This window comes from Mustela erminea, chromosome 18, assembly GCF_009829155.1.
Source record: "Mustela erminea isolate mMusErm1 chromosome 18, mMusErm1.Pri, whole genome shotgun sequence".
NCBI lineage: Eukaryota > Metazoa > Chordata > Mammalia > Carnivora > Mustelidae > Mustela > Mustela erminea.
In genome coordinates this window covers 152,522-160,797 of record NC_045631.1, presented here as the reverse complement: position 1 = coordinate 160,797, position 8,276 = coordinate 152,522, and the positions used below count along the sequence as shown (strand labels likewise).

The following is an 8,276-nucleotide window of genomic DNA, read 5'->3' as shown; positions in this document are numbered from 1 at the left end:
GGAGCAAAAGGTAGGGAGGCCCCATGGGCAGACTCACTCAGGACAGGCTGGGAGAGTGAGTGTTGCTTAAAACAGCCCAGAGCCTGCCCCCTTGAAGAAGGTGTACATGTTCACAGCCCCCAGCTCTGGGGTCCTGCTGCCAGCCTCTGGCAGTGAACCTCTTCACACCCTGTCCCCTGTCCCTATAGCTTCCTGGACCTGTTCTTGAAGGCACTGGAGAAGCCCCTCATGGTGGGACACAGGGTCACCTGCTACATCTTCACTGACCAGCTGGCTTCCGGGCCCTTGTGCCCCCACCCCTGCCCCCAGGAGGGCTGGAGGGTGGTGGTCCTCGAGGTCTATGGTGCCCCGCACTGGCAGGCTGTGTCCATGCAGCACATGGTGATGGTCAGCTGCTTCTGCGAGCAGCACTTCCTCCGCGAGGTGGAGGACTTGGTGTGCAGGCGTAGACCTGAAGTTCTGTGACCACATGGGTGTGGAGATCCTGTCCCCCCTCTTTGGGGCATCCTGTACTCCAGTTTCTACTGGGCAGCCTGCAAGGAATTTAGCTACGAGTGCCAGCCATAGTCCCAGGCTTACATCCCTAGGGATCAGGGCAACATTTACTACATGGGGGCCTTTTTTAGGGTATTGGTGGTGGAGTTTCACTGACTGACCTTGGCCCGTCACCATGCAATGGGGGTCAGCCTGGCCAATGGGATGGAGGCCATGTGGCATGACAAGAGCCACCTGAGCAGGTACCTGCTGGACCACAAACTCACCAAGATGCTATCCCTGGAAGACCCAAGGGAGCTGCAGTGGCTGGGCTGTCCCCTGGAGGACCTGTAGGACCCACAGCTGCTGGGCTGTCCTGGAGGACCTGCAGGACCTGCAGATGCTGGGCTGTCCCTGCCGCGCTGTCCCCTGGAGGACCTGTGGGACCCACAGCCACTGGGCTACCCACCCCCACCTCCCCCATCATGGAGAAGCTGAGATACATGGCTGTGCCCAAGAATCGTCTGGACACCAGGAACATGTGAGGGGCTGCCCCCATTTCCATCAGGAAATGCTGCCAGTGGAGCCATCAGAGCAGGTTCCTTCTTCTGTCGCCTTGAGGGAGACTGTGAGGCCCAGATGTCCAGGGCCCCCAGCCACACCTGCATATGGGAGGCCTGCCCGGGGACACAAGTTCTTCTCTTTGTGGTCACATTTTGATAACTTCTGGGTCACTGGCAGCTGTGAATGGCTCCAGTTTTAGGTCAGATGTTTTTCTGTGTCAATGCTGAGCAATCATCTTTAAAAAGAACAGTCGAGAGAAAGGGTTTCCTCCCTGGTTCTGAACAGACACTTCTTGGTGGGCCTGGGAGTGGCCCTGCAGTCACCCTGGAGCCAGAATGGGCCATGGCTGGGTCTTCCCTCCCAGTCCCATGGGGCTTCAGGGTCAAGGGTGTGCCGAGCCACCTGTCAGACCCCCAGTCCCCTGACTGCCAGAGGCTTGGCTGTGGCCACTAGATCAGCCTCAGGAGAATGGAACCCTCTGGGTTATAAGTGGTTCCTGCCTGGGTTTTATTTTATTTTTTTTTTAAAGATTTTATTTATTTATTTGACAGAGAGAAATTACAAGTACACTGAGAGGCAGGCAGAGAGAGAGAGAGAGAAGGAAGCAGGCTCCCTGCTGAGCAGAGAGCCCGATGCGGGACTCGATCCCAGGACCCTGAGATCATGACCTGAGCTGAAGGCAGCGGCTTAACCCACTGAGCCACCCAGGCGCCCCCCTGCCTGGGTTTTAAATGGCTATTTCTGTGCTGGTGTTTGTAAAAAGTGGGCACTGGCTTCGTCTGGGTGTATGTCCTGTTGGTATTCCTCACTGCCCACCAGTGGGTTTGCACTTGTGCCCTCATCTGCCTGTGCTGTGTCTTAGGAAGCATTCACTGAGTGCCTGCTGTGAGCTCAGTCACCAACAAGGGACAGAGTGTGAGAGTGAGAACTAAGATACAGGATTCCTGCTCCAGGGCCCTCCTGGGACTCACGATGGCCCTGACCCACTCTTTCCTATTGTGGTGTAACAGACACGTAACTGACACTGTTAAGCATGTTTCAGGGTCAGTTCAGTGGCAGTTAAGTACGTTCACTCTTCTGGACCTGCCACCTCTATGCATTGCCACAACTTTGTCATCACCTCAAACTGAACTCTACTCACCCTAACCCTAACCCTCCATTCCCCCACCCCAGCCCTGGAACCCACTAGCTCCTTCCACCTCTATGACTCAGTGCTCTCTGTCCCTCACAAGTGGGGTCCTTCAGTATCAGTCCTTTGGGGACTGGCTTATTTCATGTAGCATAATGGCCTCACGTTCTGTCCCATGAACCTGGAGCTGACCCACTTTTCCCCCAAAGGAGTGGTTCAGTCCTTTCCTGTTTAAGCCGAGCCTCCTCAGTCCCCTCTGCCCCCCTCATCTTCCTTCTCAGCCTGAAGAGGATCCCAACCAATCTGCAGCTTTGAAGACCTGTTCAGTCCAGATGCCAGGAACATCCCCCAGGGGTCTCGGGCCTCACTTACCCCATCTGTCCATGTCAGGTGCCTGGATGCCCCACCAGCTGGCCACCTGCTCCTACCACAGGTGTCCCCATCTCAGGAGAGGGAAACACCAAGTCCAGACCAGAAGTCTGTGACTTCTCGCTTCCACCAAATCTCCCAGTAGTGAGGTGGCTGCCTTCAGATGCTCCTCAGTTACTCCTGTGCCCTGGTGTCTTCCTGGAACCCTGACCTGGCTGTTTTCAGAGAGCTTGTCCAGCGGTACCTGCACTTTCTGGGAGGGGGATTTGCTGGAATCTGCAGTGTGTCCTGTTGCCCCACCTTTTTGAAGGCACATTGTCTGGGCTGTCTGAGGACCCAAGACAGTGGGTCTGTGGCCTGGGGGGATTCTAAGCAGAGCTGGTGGGATGGGAGGGTTGCAGGGCACAGAGGCATGTCTCAGAAAGCTTTCCATAGTCCCAGGCATCCTATCGTTTTTGAATCAAAGCCCTGAGATCTTTAAAATGCCAGCAGTGTTACAGTGTGGGCCAGAAAAATCACATGCCTCTGTGCACCCAACACCACCTAAACTATTGGCACTTTCTTTTTTTTTTTAATTAAAAATTTTTTTCCATTTATTTATTTGACAGAGAGAGAGAGAGAGAGAGAGAGAGATCACAAGTAGGCAGAGAGGCAGGCAGAGAGTAAGGGAGAAGCAGGCTCCCCACTCAGCAGAGAGCCCGATGTGGGGCTCAATCCCAGGACCCTGGGATCATGACCTGAGCTGAAGGCAGAGGCTTAGCCCACTGAGCCACCCAGGTGCTCCCTATTGGCCCTTGTCACTTGAGCTGAATACAAAGGATTGGGAGTAGGAGCTTGAGGGGAGGTCCTGAGTCAGACTTTGTGTTTGGGGGACAAAGGACATCCAGACAAGCTTGTGCTGAGCCTGAAGAGGGGGTCTGTGTGGAGACCCCAGCTGCAGACACTGCTGTCTCCTGATGCCCCCTCAGCCCACCCCAGTGCACCTGCTGCTGGGAGAGCCCCTGCCCCCTTCTCCCTGTGGAGGGCTCTCTCCTGCTCCAGTGGTGCCTCCTCCCCTGCCAGTCACTACCAGCCTGCAGCACGGGAGGGTAGATACCCCGATGACCTCCAGCCCTGGGGGCAGAGCCAATGCGGGTGGGGTGTGGTCTTCCAGTTGGCTTGAGCGCCAGGCCTCCACCGTGCTCACTCTCCTGAGGGCTCAGTGTACTATGTCCTCCCTCAGGCTCCCTAGGCCCAGGCCGTCCTCTGCTCAGGGAGCAGACCATCTGGACCTTCTGGACTCATGCTTCCACGCCCATGACATGGGCATAGGCTGGCCTCATGAACTTGTCGGAGGAGACCCAGTGTAGGAAGATGCAGGCCACGGCATGGGAGATGCCAACTGACCCCAGAGGGAGCACCCAGGCCTTGCACAAAGCACCAGCACAGGATCTGGACACCAGGCCCTAGGGCATGGGGAATCCGGGTGGGGAAGGCCCTGGTCAGGGGTAGGAGTCCATGGAAATGTCCCAGAAGAGGCAGGAGACAAGGCAGGCAACAAGACTGAGCTTCCCCAGGAGGTCGATGGAAGAGTCAGAGCATCACGGAGACCTTAGGGTAAACTCAGAGATCTTGGAGATGTTGGCTGAAATGCTGTCATTCGGTCAGAAAAGTTGTATCACAAACCCCCAGTCAACAATGAATGAGTTACTCTTTGTTGCTTCTAGAAATCAGTGTGTATGGGCCATTAGAACTCACACTGCATGATGTCTAGGATATATTTACTTTTCATCATTTTTCAGGACTAGATTTTTCTTGAGGGAATGCTAAGCCTGTGTCTTTCCATTATTTTCTTTGTGAAATGGGCCTCTGTTTTCAGGAGCAGATTCCTGGTACTCATCACCATTGTAAGCCCTGAGGACTGCCCCCTGTCACCTCCCATGGTGGATATGACCACATGGGTTGAGGGGGGCTCACTGATGAAGCCCCAGTGCTCAGTACAGAGCAGGGACCCCAGATCCTCCGCTGAATGAGGGAGGGCATGAGGGAATGGGAGTGAGGGAAAGAGGGAGGGAGGGAGGCAGAGAGGGAAGAGGATGGAGTCGGGGAAGGAAGGGGAGGTAGAGGGGAAGGGGAGGGGGGAATGAATGATGGAGTGAATAAATGAGGTAGGGAGGGAGGGGGTGAACCCGCAGAAGCCATTCTGTACATCAGGAGCCATTATTTTGGGTGAGGTCTGAGGGAATCACAGCTCGGGCCCTAAATGGTGGCTTGGGGCACGTCCATCTGTCCTCCCAGTGCTGACCTTCCTTCTCCTTGGCCTTGCTGTCCCCTGGATCCTCTTCACCTCCTCCTCAATTCTGGATGTTCCCAGGAGCAGGGTGGCAGGAATGGGGTCTCAGGAGGGCCTACCCCGTGCCCCCGACAACACTGAGATAGTAGCTACAGGACATTCTGTCATGAGGACTGGGATGAGAATCCCATCCATCTCCTTGGGCATGAACATTGTTCCATTCCCTGCTGTCTCCACCACTGGAGACAACTACTACTGAAAATACATCTGTGAAAAACCAAGCCAGAGCTTCTGGGGGTGAGTCCCAGGCTGAGCACTGCTAGGTGATAGGTGCACCTGTGGTCCGGGATGGGTGCCGCTCACTCTTGTCCCAGACAGGGGTGCCTGTCACCCTTCTCTCCAGGGGAACTGCATTGGACCTCTGCTTCCTCATGTTCTCCCCAGGGCTGCTGCTCCCCAGACCAGACACCTGCTGGTTTGAGGGTGACCAGCACTGCTTCCATAGGGTTTCCTTTGCCTGAGTCATTCCCCGGGAACTCCTGCATCTCCTGACACATACTCCCTGTGTGCCTATCCTCCCCCTTGAACTTGCATGTTTGGTCTCTGTCCCTGTGGGACCCAGTGACTTGGAGCATGGATCAGAGTGGAACCATGGGAAACTTTTCTCTGGCCTTGGGTTGTAAGTGATGCTTTTGCCCTATGTGGTGTGTCTTCCAGTTTTCTGCTTTTTCCCAGTTTCTGTGTGAACCATAGGTGGAAACAGCCATGTCCTGTCTGGGGTCAGACTGTGGTGTCCCGGCAGGAACAGGGGTCTTGGCCCCAAGATTTTGCCCATAATTCCTAAAAGGACTCCCATGATTAAATCTCATCTGTAATCCATTGAGCATTTCAACATCAAATAAGGGAAATTCTATGTCAAACAGAGAAAAAAAACAAGTGCCCTTTGAAAATAGTTGGGCAGACACAAAGGCACATATCGAGTGATTCCACTTCCAGAAACCTCCAGAACACATACAGGAACAGAAAGAGAAAGCAGCTTAAGGGTTGTGAGGGGCCAGGCTGGGGGAGCAATGGGCAGGGAGGGCTTGGGCTCAGGGTCTCCTTTGGGGAAGGAGATATCCTGCAGCGATGTTCTGTGGTGTGGTGGCACAGCGCTGGGAATATACTTCATGCTCACGAAGTGTTCAAGTGAAAACAAGTAATTTTATTTAAAATAAATAATAGACCGCATACAGGACATGGAAAGCTACTATAATAGTGAATATGTACCAGAGAGAGAACATGGGGTGGGGATGAAACATTCTGGGGGAACGTCGGGGTCAGGGGTTGGAACTGAGGGTAATTGTACAGGGAGCCCTTCCCGCAGAGTTGTGGGCTCTGGATGTTGCTCTGGGAGCCCCACAGGAGCAGGTGTAGGAGCAGGGGTTGGGATCAGGGCGGGGACAGGGTCCGCAGTAGTGGCCAGTGCAGGATCCAGAGCAGGAGCTGGGTCAGAGGCAGGAACAGGAGCACAGGCAAGGGCAGGGAAAGGAGCAGGAACAAGGGGTAGAGGCTGGGTCTGGGGTGGGAACAGAGGCATAGGCAGGGGCAGGGGAAGGGGCAGTAGTCCTGGCAGGGACAGGGGAAGGGTTGGGGGCAGTTGAAGGGGAAGAAGCAGGGGCAGTGTCTGGCTCTGGGGCAGGAACAGGGGCACAGGGAGGGGCCGGGGAAGGGGTGGGACCAAGGGAGGATCTGGGTCAGGGGCCAGAACAGAAGAACAGGAAAGGGCAGGGGAAATGGGAGTAGCTCTGGCAGGGGCAGGGGAAGGGGGAGCGGCAGGAGCAGGTGTGGGGGCAGGAGCAGGAGCAGGAGCAGGAGCAGGAGCAGGAGCAGGAGCCAGCTCTCCCTGGACAGCATCAGTATCTCCCTGGGCAGGCGCCGGGTCACCTATTGGCTCCTGATCTCCTGCCGAAGTGTCTCCAGTCACCACGTCCCCCTCCGGAGTTGCTGAAATTGGGAGTGGGTCTAGCTCCTCTGCTGGAGTAGCTGTGAGAGGAGAGGAGGTCACTCATGGGCCTGCCTCTCCCTGTGGCTTTGCAGAGACAGGGCCTCCCGGAGAAGCCACAGCCACGAAGGAACCCTCACCGGGACATCTCCCCAACTGCAGTCCACCCCCTGGGTGCTCTGAGTCAAGGCGTTGCTCCTGACCCCACACCAGCCCGTGGGGGTTTCTCCCTGTGGGGCACAGCACCAACTCCTCCCCACACAGCCACAGGCACCCAATCCTAGCCTTCTCACCCTTGGACTTGGCCTCCGTGGGCCCCGTGTCCAGGACTGCAGTCCGATGGGAGTACCGGGGGCAGTGGTCTGGGAGGTACTGGAGGCCTTCCCAGGACCAGGGACTCCTGGGTCAGGGAGGAGTGCGTGTCTGCCCACCTCCTTCCTATTTCATCCATGACCTGCAAAGACAGAGACGGTAAGTGTGCAAGAGGCATCAGAGCCCTGCCCGGCCATACCCACCGTCCTCCTGCCCAGTCCTTCAGCTTCTCCCGGATCACACGCAGACCTGTGCATGCACAGCCCTGCACCTGGGTCAGTGACTCGTCCCTGAAGGATAAACCCTGGGCAGAAGGGTGCAGCCTGCACACCCCGTCCCACCTAGCCAGCCTTAACCTGGGGTGTGAACATGACCTGCCCACCAGACATCTGACCCCTCATCAGTCTGCTCCTGCTTGGGGCGTCTCCACCCCCGATGAGCTCTCTTTACACACACACACACACACACACACACACACACACACGGGGAGGAGACCTGGGGCTACACAGGTCGATCAGAAGGAGCGGGGCTGGCTGACTCTGAGCCTCCCGGTGTCACCTTTTGATTCTTCTGGCCAAATGGCCAGAGGCATCGGGGAGCCCTGACACGACCTCCCCAGTGAGGGGAAGTGTTTGGTGGGTGAGCTCTCCTCTCTCTGCATCTTCTGGACTTCGGTAGGCAACACAAGAACATCTTGCTTGAGGATCTCCAAAGAAATGAGCTGGGCAGGGGGTTGTCTCTGGAATGTGGATCCCTGGATACGTGGGTTCCAAATTCTGTTGGGCTCTGTTGTCAGGGAAGTGAGGTCACCACTGCCTGGGGGCTCCTTACCTGACTTCCTCCTCACACCAGAGCTCCCTGAGGGCCCCCCACCCCAAACTGCTCAAGGCTCACCCTCTGCCCCATGCCCTATTTATACAGTGACACCCACACAGCCTCCCCACAGCCCTTGGGAGGCCTGGGTGCAGCTGTCTTCCCTGCTGTGAGGACACAGAGCTGAGTTCAGACTGGGCTCCTGCCCCTGCCCAGGACTGTGTCTCCAGACACACCCTGTGGCTCTCAGGGCCTCCCCAGTCTCCCTGTCTGCACATTGGGGGTGTTCTGGCTTCTACTTCTAGGGGTGTCACCAGGGGTGACATACTCTATACAGGAGGCTGGTGCGCACACTTGGC

General features: G+C 56.3%; 1 long non-coding RNA gene across 1 annotated transcript; it reads right to left on the bottom strand.

Moving 5' to 3' along the window:
* Positions 1–6,433: 6,433 nt before the first annotated feature.
* Positions 6,434–7,837, bottom strand: LOC116578020. The gene is made up of 3 exons (XR_004280696.1): positions 7,663–7,837; positions 7,086–7,246; positions 6,434–6,833 (listed from the first exon to the last, which is right to left on the bottom strand). It is a non-coding gene; the product is annotated as an uncharacterized LOC116578020 (long non-coding RNA).
* Between the last annotated feature and the right edge of the window lie 439 nt (positions 7,838–8,276).